Source organism: Cyprinus carpio, unplaced genomic scaffold, assembly GCF_018340385.1.
Source record: "Cyprinus carpio isolate SPL01 unplaced genomic scaffold, ASM1834038v1 S000000169, whole genome shotgun sequence".
In the NCBI taxonomy this organism is placed as follows: domain Eukaryota; kingdom Metazoa; phylum Chordata; class Actinopteri; order Cypriniformes; family Cyprinidae; genus Cyprinus; species Cyprinus carpio.
The window spans coordinates 504070-527977 of record NW_024872920.1 but is presented as its reverse complement, the minus strand read 5'-3'; the positions used below and the strand labels follow the sequence as shown (position 1 = coordinate 527977).

The 23908-nt window shown below is 43.4% G+C and overlaps 1 pseudogene; it reads right to left on the bottom strand.

The window, feature by feature from the left end:
* Positions 1-416: 416 nt before the first annotated feature.
* Positions 417-23908, bottom strand: LOC122142811 (annotated as a pseudogene).

Sequence of the window (23908 nt, the reverse complement as noted above, 5' to 3'; positions counted from 1 at the left end):
CAAATCAGTTGACCATCTGATATGGGCCACATTTAAAGGTCACTTCAACAGCCTGGCCAAAAAAACTTTCTACATCGGACCTGAAAAAATCAAATCTGGGCCACATTCACCTGTGGTGAGAACGTAGCCTAAATTTATATTTTCTTGTGGCCATTTCAGATTGCTAGGCCATTTGAAACTCTTTCCACACACTAAACACAAATACGGCTTCACATAAGCACAAGTTTTCATATGTATCTGTATCATATGTGCAATGGCAAAAAAAAAAAAAAATCCCATTTAAATGGCCTTTGTCCAGAGTGAAAGCACAGATGATTGGTGAAAAATAGCTCCTTTTCTGAAGCTCTTGCCACACTCAGAGCACTGCAGTTTCTTTCCAAAATGCGTTTGCTAATGGTGTTTCAGGCATCTCCGATACCAAAGCTCCATTCGGCAAATCCTTCTACACAGGTCGCATTTAAGAGGTTCCACTCAGGAGTGAATTCTCCTGTGCCTCCTAGGGCCAATAATTTTATGGAAAGTCATTTCACACTCGTTACATAAAACCTTTTCTCTTTCGAGTGAATCCTCATGTGTCTCTCAAGGGTACCTTTACCTGCGAAACTCTTTCCACACTGATCGCAGGCGAACGGCTTCTCTCCGGTGTGAACATTTATGTGATACATGAGGCTGACTTTGCATGCGAAGACCTTCCCGCACAGTTTGCAGGTGAAAGGGCTTTTTTCCAGTGTGACTTAGTCATGTGGGAGTCAAGAGCTGTTTTATAGGTGAAACACTTTCCACACTGAGTGCACGAGTAAGGCTTCTCTCCAGTGTGAAGTCTCATGTGGGAGTCAAGAGCTGTTTTATATGTGAAACTCTTTCCACACTGAGTGCAAGTGTAAGGCTTCTCTCCAGTGTGAAGTCTCATGTGGATTTTAAGACTGCGTTTTTCAGTGAAACTTCTTCCGCACTGTTGACATCCCAAACAGTTCTCTCCCGAGTGAATCTTCAAGTGGTCATTGAGGCTTGATTTACAAATGAAACTCTTTCCACACTGATCGCAGGAGAACGGCTTCTCTCCGGTGTGAAGGTTCATGTGATACATTAAGCCAACCTTGTTTGTGAAGACCCTCCCGCACAGTTTGCAGGTGAAACGGCTCTTTCCAGTGTGACTTATCATGTGGGACTCGAGAGCTTTTTTATATGTGAAACTCTTTCCCACACTGAGTGCAAGGGTAAGGCTTTTCTCCAGTGTGAAGTCTCATGTGAATTTTAAGATGTGCTTTGTCAGCAAAACGTTTTCCGCACTGTTGACACACAAAGCAGTTTTTCTTCCGAGTGAATCTTCAAGTGGTTATTAATGCTTATTTTACGAAGAAATCTCTTTCCACACTGATCGCATTCAAACGGTTTCTCTAGCATGTGTGTTTGTTTCATGTGATACTCAAGGTTTAGTTCTGTTAAGAAACTCTTTTCACATTGTTGGCATGCAAAAGGCTTCGGTCCAGTGTGAACTATCATGTGATTTTTAAGGGTTTGGTTTTCGAATGAAACTCTTTCCACACTCTTGGCAGGTAAAATCTCTCTCTCCGGTGTGAATTCTCATGTGTACTTTCAGGCTTGCAGTTTGAGCATAACTCTTTCCACACTGTTGGCAGGTGTAAGGATCCTCTTCATTGTGGATTCTCATGTGTACTTGAAGGCTTTCATGTTCACTGAAAACTCTTTCCACACTGTTGGCAGGTAAAACCCTTCTCTTCATTGTGGAGGAACCATGTGGGCTCTAAGGCTTTCATGTTTACTGAAACCCTGACCACAGTGTTGGCAGGTGTAAGGATTCTCTCCACTGTGGATTCCCATGTGGATTCTAAGGCTTTCAGGGTGAATGAAATTCATCCCGCACTCAAAACAGGTGAAATAACCCCTAGTCAGTGTCTTCCGAGTTGTTTCTCGTGAAGAAGTCTTTTCAGTCTGTGAGCACCTAAAAGAGTTCCCTCCAGTTTTGAAATGATTCTTATTTTGAACTTTCTCTTCTGTTTGATTCAGTACTTCACATTCCTCTTTCAGCAGCATCATGTCTAAGGCAAAAAGACAAATAAAGGTTTACCCCAGTTTAATGAAAACATTTGTATACATTTAAAGAATCAAAATCAACATAGATAATCAAAATTTAAAAATAATGTACAATGTGCCCCATAGTTAGTAGATTCAAGAATCAGTGTGTTAATTGTCATATGCACAGTAATGAAAAACAAGTTTCACTGTACAATGAAATTCTTTCTTTGCTGTCCAAAATGAATACCAAAAAAGTGCAAAAACTATGTAAAGAATAAAAAAACCTCACACACACACAAACAGCTGTAGCAGGATAGAAATAGCAGCTAGCAGTAACATATAACTATGTATGTGCAAAGTGTTCAATGTATTTTTGCAGCAATACTCGTGGCAAAAACTATATAAAGCAACGTTCAAATTGAGCAGCAGGTAATAATAGCAGCAGCAACATTACTGCTTATGTTGCAATATTTGACTTATGGTAGCGTGCACATTGAATGCAACTTATGATAATAATAGCAGCAGCAGTAACACCTGTTTAAAAGTCTAATGGCTGAGGGAAAGGGGTCCCTTACTTAGAAAAGTTGTTACTTTTAATCTAATAACCTCTTAATTCAAAAGTCAACTATTTGACATTGCCCAGGGGAACTGGTTAATTATTATTAATTACAAATCTACCATATGTCATGTCTAATATATTAGAAACAGAATCTGTTTAAAAATAAATAAATCTTTACATCATTACATCTTTATGTAACCATGTAGCCGTCAGCTATAGTATTGCATCAGCTAGTGTGCCTGAGGAACAATTCCACTCATTCTCTACTATAGGAGAGGAATAATTGTATAAACTTGTTAAATCATCTAAACCAACAACATGTATGTTTGTTAGACCCTATTCCACCTAAGCTCCTAAAAAAGGTGCTTCCAGAAATCATAGATTCTCTTCTGACTATTATTAATTCCTCATTGTCATTAGGATAAACCTTCAAACTTCAATCTGGCTGTTATTAAACCACTCATCAAAAAAAAACAACTTGACCCCAAATAACTAGTTAATTACAGACCGATCTCGAATCTCCCTTTTCTGTCCAAGATACTAGAAAAGGTAGTATCCTCACAATTATATTCCTTCTTAGAGAAAAATGGTATCTGTGAGGATTTCCAGTCAGGATTTAGACCGTATCATAGTACTGAGACTGCTCTCCTTAGAGTTACAAATGACCTGCTCTTATCATGTGATAATGGATGTATCTCTCTATTAGTGCTATTGGATCTTAGCGCTGTGTTCGACACTATTGACCACAACATTTTCTTGAATAGACTAGAAAACTTTGTTGGCATTAATGGAAGTGTATTAGCATGGTTTAAATCGTACCGCCATCAATTCGTAGCAGTGAATGAAGAGGTATTATATCGATCACAAGTGCAGTATGGAGTACCTCAAGGCTCAGTACTAGGGCTGTTACTCTTCACGCTTTAACATGTTACCCTTGGGAGATATCACCAGGAAAAACGGTGTTAGCTTTCACTGTTATGCTGATGATACTCAGCTCTATATTTCTTTGCGGTCCGGTGAAACTTACCAATTTGAAAAAAATAATGGAATGCATAGTTGATATAAAAGCTGGATAACGAGTAATTTCTTAAGGGCTTTTCACACTGAACGTGAAAAAAAATTTGGTGCGATGAAGCTTTTGAATGGAAACAATAGATCCCTATGGGGCTATTCACACCAGGCGCGATCATTCTCAAGGAGCATTTTTTTTCCAAGCGTCACTCCACGAAGAAACAGACCGTCCAATAAGATTTGAGCTTTAGATCACCAGCCCAGAGCAGCTGCTCTTGCACAAATGGGCGAGTGGTGGTGCAAGAACAGCAGCTTTGAAAATGAGTGGCGAGGAAAAGGAATCCGGAAGAAAATGGATGTTGAGTGTTTGCTGTCATTTGTATCTGAGCATTCTTAAACAGGGAGGGGATGCTTTTGGTCAAGGGGTTTGTGAAATACAGGTAGGAACACAAAGGAAGACATGAATAATATCAAGCTTCAAGTTTATTTTAAATAAATAAATAAATAAATAAATAAATAGAGTTAAAACAGTGCAGCCGTTGCAGTGCATGTTAAAAGATATTAGGGAGTAGTGTGGTCACGGTACCAAAATTCAGTATTAGGTACCAATACCAGTGAAAATCCACGATTCTTGGTACCAATATCGGTACCAAAGCAAAATACAAAAACATGCTAATTAAAAAAATTTGACTATACTTTCATTTAATCTAAACTGTGTACATATGTAATTTTACAGGGATTTTGAATTTTAAAGCCAAGAATAACAACTAAGTTAGCTAAAAAATAAAATAAAAAAAAGCCCAGATTTTCTGACTGAAAATTATTAGGTCAATTGGCAACATGATTGGGTATAAAAAGAGCGCCTCAAAGTGGCAGTGTCTCTCAGAAGTCAAGATGGGCAGAGGATCACCAATTCCCCCAATGCTGTGGCGAAAAATAGTGGAGCAATATCAGAAATTAGTTTCTCAGAGAAAAATTGCAAAGAGTTTGAAGTTATCAACATCATCTACAGTGCATAATATCATCCTACGATTCAGAGAATCTGGAACAATCTCTGTGCGTAAGGGTCAAGGCCGGAAAACCATACTGGATGCCCGTGATCTTCGGGGCCCTTAGACAGCACTGCCTCACATACAGGAATGCTACTGTAATGGAAATCACAACATGGGCTCAGGAATACTTCCAGAAAACATTTTGGGTGAACACAATCCACCGTGCCATTCGCCGTTGCCGGCTAAAAACTATAGGTCAAAAAAGAAGCCATATCTAAACATGATCCATAAGCGCAGGTGTTTTCTCTGGGCCAAGGCTCATTTAAAATGGACTGTGGGAAAGTGGAAAACTGTTCTGTGGTCAGACGAATCAAAATTTGATGTTCTTTTTGGAAAACTGGGACGCCATGTCATCCGGACTTAAAGAGGACAAGGACAACCCAAGTTGTTTATCAGCGCTCAGTTCAGAAGCCGGCCTCTCTGATGGTATGGGTTGCATGAGTGCATGTGGCATGGGCAGCTTACACATCTGGAAAGGCACCATTAATGCTGAAAGGTATATCACAGTTTCTAGAACAACATATGCTCCCATCCAGACGTCGTCTCTTTCAGGGAAGACCTTGCATTTTCCAACATGACAATGCAGACCACAATACTGGCATCAATTCACAACATCATGGCTGCGTAGAAGAAGAAGGATCCGGGTACTGAAATGTCCAGCCTGCAGTCCAGATCTTTCACGCATAGAAAACATTGGGCATCATAAAGAGGAAAGATGCGACAAAGAAGACCTAAGACAGTTGAGCAACTAGAAGCCTGTATTAGACAAGAATGGGGGACCAACATTCCTATTCCTAAACTTGAGCAACTTGTCTCCCTCAGTCCCCAGACGTTTGCAGACTGTGATAAAAAAGAAGAGGGGATGCCACACAGTGGTAAACCATGGCCTTGCCCCAACCTTTTTGAGATGTGTTGATGCCATGAAATTTAAAATCAACTTATTTTTCCCTTAAAATGATACATTTTCCTCAGTTAAGCATTTGATGTGTATCCTATGTGGTATTCTGAATGACCACATCATTGCATTCTGTTTTTATTCACAATTTGTATAGTGTCCCAACTTTTTTTAAATCATCCCAACAAATATGCAATCATGTACATTAAATAGCATTTATATAAACAACTTTTATGCGTGGGAAAACCACGGGTTATTGCGTGGTTAGTGAAAAATTACGATTTTGAAGTCACTGAAATAATGTCATAAAACACCTAGAGAAAATTTGTTCAAAGACTGTCCAAACATGGACCCTTGAGCCTAGAAATTTTGCTTCAAAATGATGTGAAAATCCTCTTGTTTACTCGCTCACAGGAAACCAATAGATTGATTTAATTTTTCTAAGACACTTTTTGTTGTTCGAAAAGGGCATATGTGAGTAGGCGTGACTGACCATAAATATTTGTGTGATTCACACCTGAGAAGACAAAGACCCACATAATGAGCTGCATAGTGAGCCTTTCAGGCAGGTGAGTGACCGAGAGGGAAGAGTTACAAGAAAGAATGTGAGGACAAATTTTTATGTTTGTAGTTTATTTAGAATATATTTAATTATCCCACAAAATAATTTGAGATTCACTTGTGAGTGCAGTTAAACAGTTTATTAGGAACAATCAAAGCTGACTTTCAAAGCTGACTTTCAAAGCCTTTTTTTTTTTTTTTTTTTTTATTAATGAAAGAACAGCAAGAAGTATCATCGTTTGTAACATGATTATTATATTTATCATAACTTTTGTGCCAAATAAAAGTTTTAATTTCTATATACTGACTCCCAGCTTTTGAATGGTATAGTGTATATTGTTACACTTGGAGTAAGACTGGAGTAATGATGCTGAAAATTTAGCTTTGATCACAGGAATAAATTAAATTTTAAAATATATTCAAAATAGAAAGCAGTTATTTAAAATAGTAAAAATATTTCACAATATTACTGCTTTAGCAAATGCAACTTTCTGTACTTTGGATCAAATAAATGCGGCTTGGTCAGCAGAAGAGAATTCTTACACAAAACATTAAAAATCTTACTGTTCAAAAGTTTTGAATGGTATTGTGTCATGTTGAAATATATAAATGAACATCTAGTCGGGGAGCCAAAGTCTCAAAAATAGGTTGAACCTGACATGGTCTGCCATACTTTTTATTTGTTTTCTTTCTGTTAACTTTGACCCTAAGAACCAATAATTGAAGGGTCTGCTCTGCAGGAAATATCGCGAAAAAAAATTGTGGCCATTTTAGTGTATGCACCCTTTATTTTTTATCAGAAAAATGTTGAAAAAATTTTTTTTCCTCAAATCCTCAGTGGGTTTGGTAGGCTGTCAATAAATGCATTCCAGATACACAGAACACATGTGCTGACAACATCCACTGAAAAAATAACTCTTAAAACACATTTCTACATGATTTTGCCATCAATTTAATGCAAAAAAAGTAGGCGTTTTCCTCACTTTTTTCCAATATTTTCATCTTTACTTCATTGGCAATCAACTATTCCCCCAAGTTATGACATCAGTCAATATGTCATAAATTCTTTTCACCAAACAGTATACTCATTCCACCAGAAAAAAAAGTCATAAAAATCCAACCAAATCAAGTTCAAGTTCAAGTTCAGTCTGCTTTATTGTCAATGTTCCACATGTACATACATACATAAGAGAATCGAGAATTGCGTTACTCTCAGTCTCCGGTGCATACAGATAACATTAACATTAAAGCCCTAAAAAAAAATACACTAGATCAAATATAAATGTATTTGTACAATTATACATAAGGGATTTATAAAAAAAAAAAAAAAAAAAAAAAAAAAAAAAAAAAAAAAAAAAAAAAAAAAACAAAAAAAAAAAAAAGACATATAAAAGACATATAATAAAAAAATACAATGTAAAAATAAAGTTAAATAAAGCAGCGCAAGGTAGTAAATGACAGATATAGTGCAAATCAATGAAGTGAACAAACAGAGTTAAAAGATTTTTAGTGCAAAAAAATCACTTATTAAAAATATCTTAAGTCTGATATAAAAGTGACAAGTGACAAGTGACCAAGAGCAGTTATTTAACTGACTGATGAGGTAGTTCCATGCCGAAAGAGGTAGTGAGCGGTGAGTGAGCAGGACCAATTGCTGCACAAGTTGACGCGTGCATGTCATCAGTATAATTAGTGTGTGTGGGGGGGGGGGGGGGGTTCATAGTTCAGTGGTGCCTGGGGAAGAAGAGGGGAGGGGGGGCAGGTTCGGGAGGGAGTTCAGCTTCCTGACAGCCTGGTGGATGAAGCTGTCCTTCAGTCTGCTGGTCCCTGGCCTGGAGACTCCACAGCCTTCCTCCCTGATGGCAGCAGACTGAAGAAGCTGTGTGACGGAGTTAGTGGGATCACCTGTGATGCAGAGGGCTTTGCGGGTGAGACGTGTTCCATAAATGTCCTGGAGGGAGGGAAGAGAGACACCAATGAGCTTCTCAGCTGCTCTCACTATGCGTTGTTCGAGTCTTCGGCCAGGACGCCGTTGCAGGAGCCATACCCAACCACAGTGATGCAGCTCTCAGGATGTTGCTCACGATGGTTGCCTCTGTAGAATGTGTACATGATGGGTGGTGGGGCTCTGGCTCTCCTCAGTGTTTGCGGAGGATCGTAGAGACGCTGCTGTGATTTCTGGCCACGTGCTGCGGTGTTGTCGGTCCAAGGAGAGGTCCTCTTGATGTGCCACCCAGGAACTTGGTGGCTGCTCACTCTCTCCACAGTCGCCACCGTGATGGTCCAGATGGAACATGCTGAGTGTGCGCTCTCCTGAAGTCAACAACAAATTCACTCGTCTTCCCACGTTCAGAGAGAGATTGTTGTCACTGCACCACCCGGCCAGGCGGTCTACCTCGCTCCTGTAGGTTGTATAATCTCTGTTGCTAATGACGACCCACCACAGTAGTGTCATCCGCAAACTTAATGAAGAGGTGGAGCTGTGTGGACGGGTGTTGCAGTCATGGGTCAGGGAGAGTGAAAGAGGAGAGGGGGTCAGCTACACATCTTGGGGGCGGGCCCAGTGTTCAGTGTGATGGTGCTGGATGTGTTGCTGCCGACCCGTACGCATGAGGTCTATCCAGTCAGAAAGTCCAACAGCCCCAGGTTGCACAGCGAAGTGTTGAGCACCCAGCTCGCGACAGTTTGTGAATGAGCTGTTGAGGATGATGGTGTGAATGCTGACCCTGGAGTCTATGAACAGCATTCGACATAAGAGTCTTTTTTTCCAGATGGTGAGTGCTGACGTGGACGGTAGTGGAGATGGCATCATCGGCTCGACCGGTTGGAAACGAATGCAAACTGGAATGGGTCCAGGGACCGGGGGGGGAGGGCAGACTTGATGTGGTGCCATGGACTGAGCAGTGCAAAGCATTCATGAGGATGCGGGGTAACGTGCAACAGGACGGTAGTCATTGAAGCAGGATGGAGATGGGCCTTCTTCGGAGCTGGGATGATCGTGGTAGTTTTAAAAGCAGGTGGGAATAACAGCACCGACTCAGTGACGATGTGTAAAAATGTCCCGTGAAGGACATCAGTGATTCCTGGCTGCCAGTCTTTCAGTACACGCCCAGGGGATGTGTAAGGTACCCGGGGGGTTGCGGGCATTGATATCTGCCGAAGGATCTCCTCACACTGTCAGGGGGTCAGAGATCATCACCTGGTCGCCGGGAGGAGGTGGAGTCTTCTGTGCAGTGGTGCTTGTTGTTGTTGCTCAAAGCGCCGCGAAGAAGGTGGTCAGCCGTTCAGTCAAGAGAGATGTGTTTGTCACAGGTCCGCTGGGGGGGGCTTGTATCCGTAATGTCTCTGTATCCCCTGCCACACCCGTCCTAGTGGTCTCTACTGTTACTGAATTGGTGAGCCTCCTCCTGGAGTGCTGGCTCTTAGCTATCTTAGCCTCTCTGATGCCGCGGGATAGGTGGGCCCTGGCTGTTCTCAGGGCCACCCCTCATCTCCAGCCTCTGAAGGGCTAGCATTTCCCGTATCTGAAGGGAGTTCGTGTAGACCTTCCCCCTGTCATCCAGCTGGCCCCTTCCTGGTTGGCCGCCGGACAAGTGATGTCAGTTTTGTGTGGATAGTTACATCCTACAATACATTACTTAGCGGATTGATGTAGCTCAGCTAACAGACTTTGAGTCTCCGAGTACTCCTGGAGGTCAGTGAGTGTTTATGCCATGTGGCAGCTTTCTGTTTTGAAAGCATTGTCCCAGTCAGTTGTGGTGAAGCAGTCCCTGATAGCAATCTTCTGTGATCCTTTACTGGCTCACACTGAATCTGTTTGGTAAACTGTTTAGGCCCTGACTTTCTAACGAATTTGAGTGGTCTGTATGCAGGCCTATTAGCATGCAATCCAGTGATGTGATCTGAGGCTCGAGGTGGGGCGAGGAGCGGAGGGCTTTGTAAGCTCTCTCTGTGTGGTTGGTAACACCAAAGTCCAAAACAATGTTATTACCTCCGTGTTGGAAAGTTGCTGTGCTGCGTGTATTTTTGGAAACACACTCTTAAGGTCAGCATGGTGAAATCCCAGCTATGATGAGAAACGCAGCCGGGTGTGCTGTCTGCTGCATCACTGATTGTGTTGGATACAGTTCATTAAGTGCGTCGGTCCTGTTGCTTGTGATGTTGAAGGGGGGAACTGTTTTTTTTTTTTTTTTTTTTTTTCTACCTGAAATGCGCAGTCATCCCCCCCTCATACAGCAGTATATTCCCTCGGCCGATTAGAAACGGCCGGCACTTAGAAACAAATAATCATAAACTCCACCAGGGTGGAGCAGTGTTTGCTGATCACAACAGTATCGCGGCACCACGGCGTCATTGATGCTGTAAACACAAAGCCCGGCCGCCGCGGGGTTGTTCCTCCCGCGACGAAGAGCTCTGTCCGCTTCGATAGCACGTAGCTGGTCGAAGGCTGAATAGCGCCATCTGGAACGATGTTGCGGAGCCATGTTTCCGTTGAACACAAAACCACAACAGTCTCTTACCGTCCTCTGAGTTGAGCGTAGTAAACGAAATGGTAGTCAAGTTTATGTGTCAACGGCGTAGCGTTAGGCCAGTCACGATGGTGGGGACAGATGGCTTGTGTGGGGTAGCCGTTAGCCTAGACCCGGATACCTCCGCGCTTCCCCCTCTTCGCTTCTCTCTACGCCGCGTTGTGGCGCCTCCGCTGCGGGCGAGATGCAGTTAGGTGGGGGTCGGATGATGGTGGAAGGCCTCCGTAGCATTCAGAGAAGGATCCCGCAGCTGTGTCTGGCTTGCGCGGAGGTTTAATGTAAAAATGCGGTTCTGCCGGAACATCGAAGCAGAAACTCTGCGACTGTATTTGCGCTTACAGACAGGTAGACGTGACGACACGTTGCCCCCAAAAACACTGCGGACGCACAAGACGAAAAAACACGAAAACAAAGTTCTGTCGGGACAGAGAGAAGCCGCTGTGTGGGCCGCGCACGCCATCGCGCCACCTGCATTGCAATGGAAACACAATGGATCTGTGATGATTATTCATAATAGTTCATCAGCAGGAGGTAGCCACCTCAATTAGAAGTGAATGCTACTCTCAAATTCCAAAAAGACATGCGGGATATTTAGACAATGGTTTTTAAGTTAATGGGCACATATTAAGCATCATGGCCTAGGCATACTTTTTAATTTCAACCCAAAACCCTGTTCCCCAATGAGAAATGTGTCACACAAGCGAAATATCTGCCGCAAACGTCCTTTCATTAATTTTATTGCCCACATGGGACAACTATTACTTACTTGAACGAAAAAAAAATTTAAATAACTTAATAAACTAGGTGCAGGCCCTGTGAGGTGCAGATATCAGGAGGGTGGCACACTGCAAGATACTTGCTCTGGGGACAGACACTTCACCCTCACCACCTGAGGAGACACACACACGCGGCCTGCTTACGTGTCCCTATCTTCAAGCACAAGTTCAATCCTTGAACATCTGTGGCGGTCCCGGTTGCAGAGGACATGACAATGCCACACTTCCACATTGGCTCTTGCACAGGAGCATATTCGGGCACACATGCCTTTTCTTGCCGCACGGCAAGTATTGGCTGTGTTTGGAGTTCAGAAGGTTTTGCCTCTTGCAGCATCATGGTTGCACCACCATTTGCCGATTGACAATTTAGTCTACCAAAATCAGTGGGCAGCTGGGTAGGTGGGCTGAACCATGGGTGCTCCGCTTACCCAAAGGCCAACTGGAGGCAGGGCTCGGCGACGGTAAGGGTGTAATAGGGAGGCGTCTTCAGTTGTGGAAGGCACCGCATGTCTCCTTTGATGCTCCACAAAGAGATGGGCTCGCCAAGTGCATCTAGAGTTACCAACCAAAATCCACTCCTGTCATAGAGTGACAACATGTATCGCCGTGCTGTGTTGGTAATACCTCTATGACTGACACCCAGGCTTTCCTCAGGGTCACCGTACCTGCACAGCGGCAGAAGGTCTGTCATGGTGTTTAAATAGGCAGTTGTGTAGGACCCCGCCCTTTTTCCGTCTTCTGTACAGATAGCTCACTGTGTCACATCCGGTAAGTATGTATGTGCTTGAGGAGGGATAGGATGTAAGATCTGATGCTGCAAACATCATACTTTCCCGCCAGAACTTCTGGGATGCCTGAAACAGGTAGAAAGAATCCATCGTCTTTAACCACAGCTCCTGCAGCCCATCCATGTGTGTGAGTAGTACATGAAACATCATGAATCACATCTTTGGTCAGTTGCTACCACTACAGCCCGTTTTTGGATGTAGAATTGTATCTGAGTTAGGCAATGTGAGCAAAACTCCTGGTATCTGCCTCCTCATGTTTCTCACAGGGAAAGTTTCTGGAAGATCAACTGACAATCTGCTGACAAGAGGGAACAGTGCGACCAGGATCACAAAAGATTCCTCCAAGAATAAGTGTGGCAGCCTGCAGGAAGTGGACGTGTTCTGAGACTGCCCATGCTTCCCCCATGTAGTTCAAACCGATTAGCTTTATTCAGTGGATGTGAATGAATCCTTCATCAGGTATTTTTATGGAGGAGTATCAGGTGGCTTGTACATCCTTCATTTTTTGGGGGGCGGTCATCATCCTCGTCTCCCGTTCCTCACCCTTTCAGACTTTCCGCAAGGGGAGACATCATATCGATCACCAACACAAAGTGGATGCAGATCACACTTGTCTGGGAGGATTCCAAGGAGCTGACCTCAGGTACTGTTACTTTGCATTTCATGGAAGGTGCTGCTCCCAACGATGTTGGTAACGTTGAAATGAATGCCATGGCATCTACTACCCTTACATACAGGGGGCTTGTCGGACGGCGGTTAGTAGTTGTCCACTTCCCACCATGAGCTGCAAGGGCGTCTTTGATTGCAGCCAGGTACGTCTGCCTGGTTTCCTTTACGCATTGCATAACTTTGGTCAAGGGAAAATGGATCTGGCTCAAAACAGGTGAGGCTGGGCAACTTGTCCATTCATGGCCAAACCCTTCCACCTTCCTGTCTTCCCTCTAAGTCCTGAACAAAGTACAGGTTCGCAACAAATGCACTTCCTCCTCATAGACATTTGGCTTTGAATGCCATAATACATTGGGAACCATTGAGTCTTTTGGCTATGCTGTGAAGTTTGAAAGTTTTAATTGGGGCTACTTTCTCACTGTCTGTTCTTCTTGCTGCAGCCAGAGCCTCCAGACCGTATTTCACGAGCACAGATCAAATCAGCCAGAGTGTTGTGAGGCTTGAAGGTGGCCGGTTGAATGGTGATCAGCTCTCTGGTATTCACATGTTGAAAAGGATGTGTCATCTTGTTGTTGATGACACTGTATTTTCCTTACACTTCTGGGCCTCGCTTTGACACCTTGCACAGTCCTTGTCCTTGTGGTGTTTGGTGTCATTCTGCCATCCAGGTGTGCCATAGCCTGTTCTGCTCTGCACACAGCCTGTCAGAACTGGAAAAGAGCTTTCAAGTATTTCTCCATGGCAGCTGGCTCGGCTGACCTGATGCCAGTGAAGAGGTTTGTCTTGGCATCACGGTTGTAGGTTTTCTCAAGGGCCATGTCCTGTCCAGACACCATTGAAACCGTCCTTCTGTTTGACGGTACAGTGACATTCCCATTCCTGGAATTCCCTATAGATGTTGGAGCCAGTGTAGGCAATGCTTCTCATAGCCTTCTAGGTAGTGGGGAGGCAGGATAACATACTTGTAGTGGCCAGCAGGCACAAGGTATGGTAAAATCTTTTCCCTTCAGCCCAGGTGTCCCTCCACACAGACACCGACCGCTCAGCAGGACGAACCGTTCTAAGAATCATCACCATATCCATGTACAATAGCCATACTTTGTGGTAGGTGAGGTAGTGGCTTCATCAAAAATCGACATCAAAACAGGTCAGATTTTAAGTTGATCAGTTGCCTTCGCACACGCAGAAAGTTGCCTTCTCTACATACTCTTTCGGACAGGGCATATAGGAGTAGCTGAAAACATTGTTGCTAAAAGCACACACAATGTACTCAGGCCCTTCTCTTCAATCGACCAAACCATCTGGAGCAATGCTTCCCCAGTGTAGGGCAGAACATGGCTGCATACACAATAGTGGTGGGCGTTGGCAGCATTGCATAGTAGTCTTTCCCACTGACTGATTTTGTGTGGTTCCACGGAGAAAGACATCCAGCTTCGACCATGATGTCTTCGGATTCCAGTGGACTGCATCAAATGCCACAATGCCTCCAATGGAAATGCTGAAGCAATATGGAAGCCAACCATGTGCAAGATAAGTTTGGCATACTTCTCTTTGTTCTTCTTTTGTTAGGCATACTCAGAACCCACCTCATAGATGCGTGCTCACATGTGATGATTGGCCTAATCTTGACCATGTTTTCTCGACAAATCCATGCAGGATGCTGAAACAGGACTGTTCAAACACATCTGGGTTGTTGGTGGACCTGGGGAAGAAGGGAACATAGCTGATCACACCTGGTTGCAGGAATGGTATTCTGGGGATGAGAAATGCTTGGAATGAACTCCATGTTGGAGCAGCACAACTTGGGTTTCAGGTCCTCCCAGAGTACATAGGGCAGCGCTGCACTAAATGCCAGAGGGATGCTCAGGTGGGCAAGAGGTTCTGCTAGACACACAGGAAGCTTAGGCTCTCGTTTCAACTCCAACCAGGGGATGCCGACATCTTTTGACGATGCTTTAGGACTGAGGTGGCTTTCCTTGGTCTGAAAAGGCCTGAGAAGATTCCAGGGCTGGTTGGCGGTTTTCAGTAGAGGTAAAACTACACCAATGGATTGTGGGGTCTTCATCTGGATTCTTGTAATGGAATGGATGTGTGTGTGCCATGCAGTGTTCGTCCATCCTTTGTGTACTCGTGGAAGTCAAGGGTTATCAAATGCATAAAGTGTGAACGCGTCCAAACCTTCAGGTTCGTTGGTATGAAGGCACCATCCCTAGTTGTCTAGCCTCGTCAACTGCCATTAGACCATTGTTTGTACTATATCTCTGTGCTTCTTTGTAAGCTGATTGCTGTTTCCCAAATCTATTTAACAGTGATACAGTCTCTGACTTGCTTCTGGTTTCCCGTAAGGAGGTGCAAAGATGTTCCCAACGTGTTTCGGTTGTTGGGATCTTGGCAACTGCCTTGGCAGACATCCTGGGCAAGGTTGAGGACTGTTCTTGCTGCTTAGGAATGCATTTTCACACGGCAGTCCTCACCTAATCTTGGAGATGCATTTGTTATCATTTTTTGCCCCCATGCAGGTGGTTATTATAGGTTAGAGCCACTCTTCGGGAGCCTCCAGGTATGTATCTCTAGCTGCAGTGAAGGGTCTTCAGTCATACTTCCAGGATTCTGGTGGACTTCCACTGGCTTTGAGATGTTCTGGCTTCTCTTGCTCCTCCAGGCTGTTACGTTGGTCATGGAGCTCCTTCGATTCTGCTTTGCAGTGTGTGGAAGAGATATGGTGTCATGTCGGGTGTCCAAATCATCATCACTTTCTTCTTCTTACTCTGCACTCTTCAGTTTTCCCTTAAATTCCTTCAAACTTTGAGAGCATGCAACCAACATCATTCTGCTGAGCAATCAGGCTAGAACATCCGTTCTGTGGCACAAATCCATTACAATGCACCTACTTCTAGTGCCTTCAAGGCGGGCAATTCAAGGATTGACATCTAATGAGGTAACATGGTGAACTCATTGCTTTTCCAAGCTTACGGATTCATCCCTCAAAAGCGTGAACGAAGAATATGGCATTCTCCTTGAAAAGGGGCTCATAGACCAAGATAAGATATGAGTTGGTTGAGTGCAGGCCCTCAATGGAGTGGTGGCAGTAGTAGGTCTTGTTCCTGTGAACGCAAGCCGCTTGTCAGGTATGTTGTCATGCATTCCTTGTGGTTCGGAAGTCTTCAGCAATATATCAGTACACCGTTTCCATCAGGACCGAATCTTGTGTAGTATCTCTTCATCTTCAAGTTTGTTTGTCTTTTTCCCATACTGCATTCTGTTGTCATAGTGGCGATCAAAAATGAGGGGACTATTCCCCTGCGTGCGTGCCTCCACAAAATGAAGCACTTACCTCGTGTTTTTGAAGGGGCTTGTGGCATTGACATACTGTTTTTTTATAAGGCTGCTGTTGTCTGGCTCAGGATTTAAGTTCTGCTTCAAATGAAGTGCCTTCTGGTTTTCAACTGTTTTTCTCTTCTGGTCAACAGTTTTCCGATTTGTGTACGTCGCCGACATGTGGGTGCCACAAAGGAGTCCTCCCCAGAAAGTCAATTGAGCTTGAGCATGTCAAGTCGGTATGAGAATCATCCTTGCTGTTGGTTACAGCATCTAGGAGGAAGGGTAGCGTGATTTGTCAGTTTATGAGAGGACCAGCTCACTGTCGGGTTTTCTGAATATTATGCAGCAGTATAGTTGGTACTGAGCAGATTTTCTCTCCAGTGCTTGGTTGAGAACTCAGGCTCCATCCGTTATTAGTCTCCAATTAAATCACTCCTCTCCTGTTATCCTCCTCGTCACTCCTCTCCCCCTCCTCCTCTCCTTTTTCCTCCACGATTCTCTTTGGTTTAATCCTCTCCTTTTCCCTCTTCTCCCCTCTTACTCCTATTCCTCTATTTATACAATCCTCTCCCGCTTGTTCAATCCACTCCTGACTCTTCACTGATCTATTTACGTCTCAAGCCATAGCCTCTCTCCCAATCTTCTCTCCTTCTCTATCCTCTCCACTCTTCTCCTCTTTATCCTCTCCACTCTTCTCCTCTTCCTCTTCTTCTCTCCGTTCAATCAAAACTCCTCTCCATCCTCTCCTCTCCAACTTCAATCTTCGTTACTGGTCATTAATACTCCTTCATTTTTCCTCCCACTATGTCTTCTCTCTGTTCAGTCCACCCCTGTCCTCTTCACTCTTTTCTCCTCTTCATATCGTTGTTCAAGCCTCCACTCTCCTCTCCACTACACGCCTCTTTACTGTCCTTTCAATCCTCTGCGCCATTTCTTTCTCGCTAACTTTTTCCTCCACAGCAAACCCAACAGAATCCGAAAACAAATCTGCAAATGGAATATGTGCATTCAGGTTGGAAAAAGAAATCTAGATGTTGAACTACAAGTAAACTCGCTTTTGACAAATCACTCACTCTATATACTGTACAGTTACTATATACAAAAAACTATGCCATAATATATAGTGTGTTTACATCTTAAGAACATTGGTATTGTTCAGTATTTAACAAGTTTAGTGCAGCCTTTCGTTATCCTTAAAAGGGGCCTTACTTTCTGTCTGACAGCAAAAACACTTCAAGGACCACACCCGCTTTCGATAAGGTATTTAATGATTCCTCACTCCAAACGTATTGATATACTCCGGAGAGAAAACAATCTATTAATAACCTCTTAATATTGATAATTTTAAGTTGTGAACATGGCAGTACAGACACAGATTTACTGCCGTGAACATAAAAAATTTAACAGACGGAAAACCAGACGATAACTAAATAAAAACCAGCTTTAAATGATGACAACTATAAGGAAATTTGACACTTTCGTCTATGTCAACGACAAAATGTCGTTGATGAAAATAATGACAAATTATAGTTGTCAATGAAAATTAACCACTGTTCTGAGCATTTAAAAAAAAAAGTAAGCCTACCCCATCCTGTGAGGAGTTATGGCCGTTTAAAGGAACCACAGAAATTAGCTAAAACGGCTAAGCTAGCGAAGTAAACTAGTAGAGAATGATGCCTGCTGCTACAGGATACATCTGGGATGAGGAATCATCAGAAATATATTGTTTGAAAACTAGCTGTGGTCCTTTACAGTAATTATCATTACACTTATCCATATTACCATTCTTTTCCCAAAACGCTGGGGAGACCAGGACCTACCGGTATTCACTTAAAAGTCACTGTCATTACCACCGACAATGATGAAGCAGCTTCGAAAGTCAGTTGGTAAACCGTGGTTACCGTGGTTGGTGTTCCAAACAAACTCATTCAAATACTTAGATATGTAGTGTGTGCGTATAAGGGCTGATTGTAAATATCCAGATGTCTTTTGGCATTTCTGAGAGTAGCATTCAATTTCTTATTGAGGTTCTGAGCCTGCTGATTGAAATATTAGTGAAATCATCACAGATCCTTGATTTGGGTTGGATTTTTTTGATTTTTCTGTGGAAGAGTATACGGTTGAGTGAAAAGAATGACATATTGATGATGTCATAATTGGGGAATAGTTGATTGCCAATGAAGTAAAGATGAAAATATATCCGGAATAAAAGTGAGAACAACGTCTAATTTTTTTTTTGCATTAAATTGATGCAACATCATGTAGAAAGTGTTTTAAGAGTTTTTTCAGTGGATGTTGCAGGCACATGTTGTTCGGTGTATCGGGAATGAGATTATGACAGCCTACCAAACCATGGGATTTGAGGAAAAAAAATTTTTTTCACAATTTTTCTGGGGTGATAAAAACTAAAGGGTTGCATACACTCTAAACATGGGCCACAATTTTTTTTCGCGATATTTCCGGCAGAGCAGACCCCCCAAGTATTGTTTTGTTCTTAGGGTCAAAGTTAACAGAAAAAACACAAATAAAAAGTATGGCAGACCATGGTCAGGTTCAAAAACGTGAAACATTGAGATGATGTAAATGCTCCCCGACTAATCACATACCTGGCACATACCTCATATTACTTTTATATCGTATTGCTGTCTATGTTATATGTTAGAAGAAAGAAAAAAAAAACGTGAAACATTGAGATGATGTAAATGAAACTTCATAATGTTTCACTTGATTATACATTTAGTCAGGAATTATATTTTGGAAAAAGTCTTAAACTAGTAAAATGTGTAACAAGTTGTATGAAAACTAATATCTCCTGCGGTTTAAGGCCGCCTCAGTGACGCATATGCTCTGCTCAGATGCTCTAATAATAATAGCTTTGTAGGACTATACCCTTATTTGGATAATTAGTCCAAAACAAACAACTTATATCTGATTCTGTTACATAAAAGTGAATAAAATAATATATTGATATTTAATATTAAGGGTAACACTTTTCAATAAGGTTCCATTAGTTAATGTATTAACTAACATGAACAAACAATGAACAATACATTACAGTATTTATTAAGCTTTCTTAATGTTAGTTAATGAGAATACAGTCGTTCACTGTTAGTTCATGTTAATTCAGAGTGCATTAAATGTGAACAAGCACAACTGTTAATTTTAATAATGCACTAGTAAATGTTGACATTAACATGAACTAAGAACAATAAATGCTGAAGAACTATTGTTAATTCTTAGTTAGTTAACTAAAGTAACTAATAAACCTTATTGTAAAGTGTTACCATTATTAATATAAATTCTGTCCAGTTTTCATTTTCATTTCAGTGCATCCCTAGATATAAGACTACATGTTTATTTTATTTTAATTTTAATTTAACAGTAATTTATTTTCAAATACATCAATTGCTGAAGGGCCTGCACAACTTTTTTGTACAAGAGTTGCATTGTTAAAAATACCTGTAGTAGCACAGCAGTGCATACCACCTAGCGTGCGGGCGAAAAATAGATCCTCGATCAGCGGCGCCTAGCGTGCGGGCGAAAAATAGATCCTCGATCAGCGACGCCTAGCGTGCGGCTGAAAAATAGATCCTCGATCAGAGACGCCTAGCGTGCGGGCGAAAAACGGATCCCTCGATCAGAGACGCCTAGCGTGCGGGCGAAAAACGGATCCTCGATCAGAGACGCCTAGCGTGCGGGCGAAAAATAGATCCTCGATCAGACACGCCTAGCGTGCGGTTGCGAAAAAAATGGATCCTCGATCAGAGACGCCTAGCGTGCGGGCGAAAAATAGACCCTCGATCAGAGACGCCTAGCGTGCGGGCGAAAAAATGGATCCTCGATCAGAGACGCCTAGCGTGCGGGCGAAAAATGGATCCTCGATCAGAGACGCCTAGCGTGCGGGCGAAAAATAGATCCTCGATCAGAGACGCCTAGCGTGCGGGCGAAAAATAGATCCTCGATCAGAGACGCCTAGCGTGCGGGCGAAAAATTGATCCTCGATCAGAGACGCCTAGCGTGCGGGCGAAAAATTGATCCTCGATCAGAGACGCCTAGCGTGCGGGCGAAAAATAGATCCTCGATCAGCGACGCCTAGCGTGCGGGCGAAAAATAGATCCTCGATCAGAGACGCCTAGCGTGCGGGCGAAAAAATAGAGCCTCGATCAGAGACGCCTAGCGTGCGGGCGAAAAATAGATCCTCGATCAGAGACGCCTAGCGTGCGGGCGAAAAATAGATCCTCGATCAGAGACGCCTAGCGTGTGGGCGAAAAATAGATCCTCGATCAGAGACACCTAGCGTGCGGGCGAAAAATAGATCCTCGATCAGAGACGCCTAGCGTGCGGGCGAAAAATAGATCCTCGATCAGAGACGCCTAGCGTGCGGGCGAAAAATAGATCCTCGATCAGCGACGCCTAGCGTGCGGGCGAAAAAATAGATCCTCGATCAGAGACGCCTAGCGTGCGGGCGAAAAATGGATCCTCGATCAGAGACGCCTAGCGTGCGGGCGAAAAAATGGATCCTCGATCAGAGACGCCTAGCGTGCGGGCGAAAATGGATCCTCGATCAGAGACGCCTAGCGTGCGGGCGAAAAATAGATCCTCGATCAGAGACGCCTAGCGTGCGGGCGAAAAATAGATCCTCGATCAGAGACACCTAGCGTGCGGGCGAAAAATGGATCCTCGATCAGAGACGCCTAGCGTGCGGGCGAAAAATAGATCCTCGATCAGAGACACCTAGCGTGCGGGCGAAAAATAGATCCTCGATCAGAGACGCCTAGCGTGCGGGCGAAAATGGATCCTCGATCAGAGACGCCTAGCGTGCGGGCGAAAAAAATAGATCCTCGATCAGAGACACCTAGCGTGCGGGCGAAAAATAGATCCTCGATCAGAGACACCTAGCGTGCGGGCGAAAAAAATAGATCCTCGATCAGGAGACACCTAGCGTGCGGGCGAAAAATAGATCCTCGATCAGAGACGCCTAGCGTGCGGGCGAAAAATAGATCCTCGATCAGAGACACCTAGCGTGCGGGCGAAAAATAGATCCTCGATCAGAGACGCCTAGCGTGCGGGCGAAAAATAGATCCTCGATCAGCGACGGCCTAGGGTGCGGGCGAAAAATAGATCCTCGATCAGAGACACCTAGCGTGCGGGGCGAAAAAAAATGGATCCTCGATCAGAGACGCCTAGCGTGCGGGCGAAAAAAAAAATGGATCCTCGATCAGAGACGCCTAGCGTGCGGGCGAAAAATAGATCCTCGATCAGAGACGCCTAGCGTGCGGGCGAAAAATAGATCCTCGATCAGAGACGCCTAGCGTGTGGGCGAAAAATAGATCCTCGATCAGAGACGGCTAGCGTGCGGGCGAAAAATATAGATCCTCGATCAGAGACGCCTAGCGTGCGGCTGAAAAATAGATCCTCGATCAGAGACGCCTAGCGTGCGGGCGAAAAATAAGATCCTCGATCAGCGACGCCTAGCGTGCGGGCGAAAAATTGATCCTCGATCAGAGACGCCTAGCGTGCGGGCGAAAAATTGATCCTCGATCAGAGACGCCTAGCGTGCGGGGCGAAAAAATAGATCCTCGATCAGAGACCACCTAGCGTGCGGGCGAAAAAATAGATCCTCGATCAGAGACGCCTAGCGTGCGGGCGAAAAATAGATCCTCGATCAGAGACGCCTAGCGTGCGGGCGAAAAATAGATCCTCGATCAGAGACGCCTAGCGTGTGGGCGAAAAAATAGATCCTCGATCAGAGACACCTAGCGTGTGGGCGAAAAATAGATCCTCGATCAGAGACACCTAGCGTGCGGGCGAAAAATAGATCATCGATCAGAGACGCCTAGCGTGCGGGCGAAAAATTGATCCTCGATCAGAGACGCCTAGCGTGCGGGCGAAAAATAGACCCTCGATCAGAGACGCCTAGCGTGAAAAGCAATACGCCAGGGGTCTCCAACCCTGCTCCTGGAGAGCTGCTGTCCTGCAAATTTCAGCTCCAACCCCAATCAAACACACCTGAAGCAGCTAATCAAGGTGTTCAGGGCTACTTGATAATTAGAGACAGGTGTGTTGGAGCAGGGTTGGAACTGAAGTCTGCAGGATGGTAGCTCTCCAGGATCAGGGTTGGAGATCCCTGCAATACGCTATGCATAAAATCCAGCTCGTAGTCAACGAGGGACTTCTTTCACAATGCAGTGTGAGTGATGCTGTTTCAAGTGGGACACACATTGTTGGACACTTCAGATATTCTCCACTTGCATATTCCTAGATGCAAGATATCCAGCTCGAGATAAATGGAACGAAAATGCCTCCAGCGAGACGTCAAAACAAGGTGGAATCGCACCTACTTCATGACAGAAAAATAAACTTTGTTTACCAAAAGAATAAAGTTTGCTTAATTTTCAATAAGTAAAAGATAAATGAAATGAATGTTTTATGCCTTTATTTGATAACCAGAAAAATGTAAATATACAACACAGATTGTATATATGTATATATGTAACAGGGGGGACCATTTCATAAGGCTATTTTAAGAAAAAATTGATTAAGTATCCATTAAAATAATTAGACATGCTAAAACAGAATTTGATAAAACATTTGGTGAGAAAAAAATTTAACATTTCATAGGGTCCTAAACATCAGTTTTGTTAAACTCTTAATAAATTGATGTAAAATTGGTTTCATGATTTTAATTAATTAGACATGCTTTTTGATTACTAAAATTTAATTTAACCATTAAAAAGGAAACGAGAAACATTAAAGTGGAAAAAACGCAATTTGAAAAAAAAGTGAATATAACATAAATATAAGAAAAACCTTAAGATACAATACACACACAGCATGCACAGCCACCTTATCCAGTTGAAAAATACATGCACAGCCACTTGCATCCGCACTATGCACTGAAAATACGTGAACGCACTGTAGCACCTCTGATAACTTCTCAGGCTTATTTTGTGACGTTTATAAGCCTTTTGTTGAATCCAGCAGCTGTAATAACCGGTTACACACACACACACACACACACACACACACACACACTCGACCCACTGCATTACATGACATGATGATGAACAGCAAACACTGAAGCATTTAATCACAGAAATCAACATGTGTGTCCTCACGAGGAGAGCATGAACTCACTTTAATTATGATATGACAGTCTTCTGTAACAGAGATCAGAAACTAACCTGCTCGAGTCTCCGTCTCTTCGTGTTTGAACACTTCATCAATCCTGGCGTCTTCACTCTCCTCTTTAATAAACGACATCTGTACCACAGTCACAGAGAATAATACACATAAACTACATCTCTGAGTGCTCCTAGTTCAGTCCGAGAGAGAGAGTGACCTTAAATTACCTCATCAGACAAACACAGGCTCGGAACTAGCGCTACACATCAATAAAAGAAAGCTGAGCGCACAGGAGGTTCACGCTGATCAAATCGTCTGCTGTTGGTTTGTAATAGTCGAGGTTTCACGCGTTTGTTTGTTGTTCTCATTCAGACTCTTTCAAACAGTCAATCATTTTGACAAGCTTTTGACTCCACAAGTTTCGAAAAGCAGACTGTTTTCTGTCACTACATCCCAGAGAGAGAGGCCGTCCTTATCATAATAATGTAATAGTTTGGACGTACTATATGATAACTCGGTTTAAATCGATTTAAACCTTAAACACAAACCTTTCTTCTGGCGAATCACAGACGCAGGCCGATGACG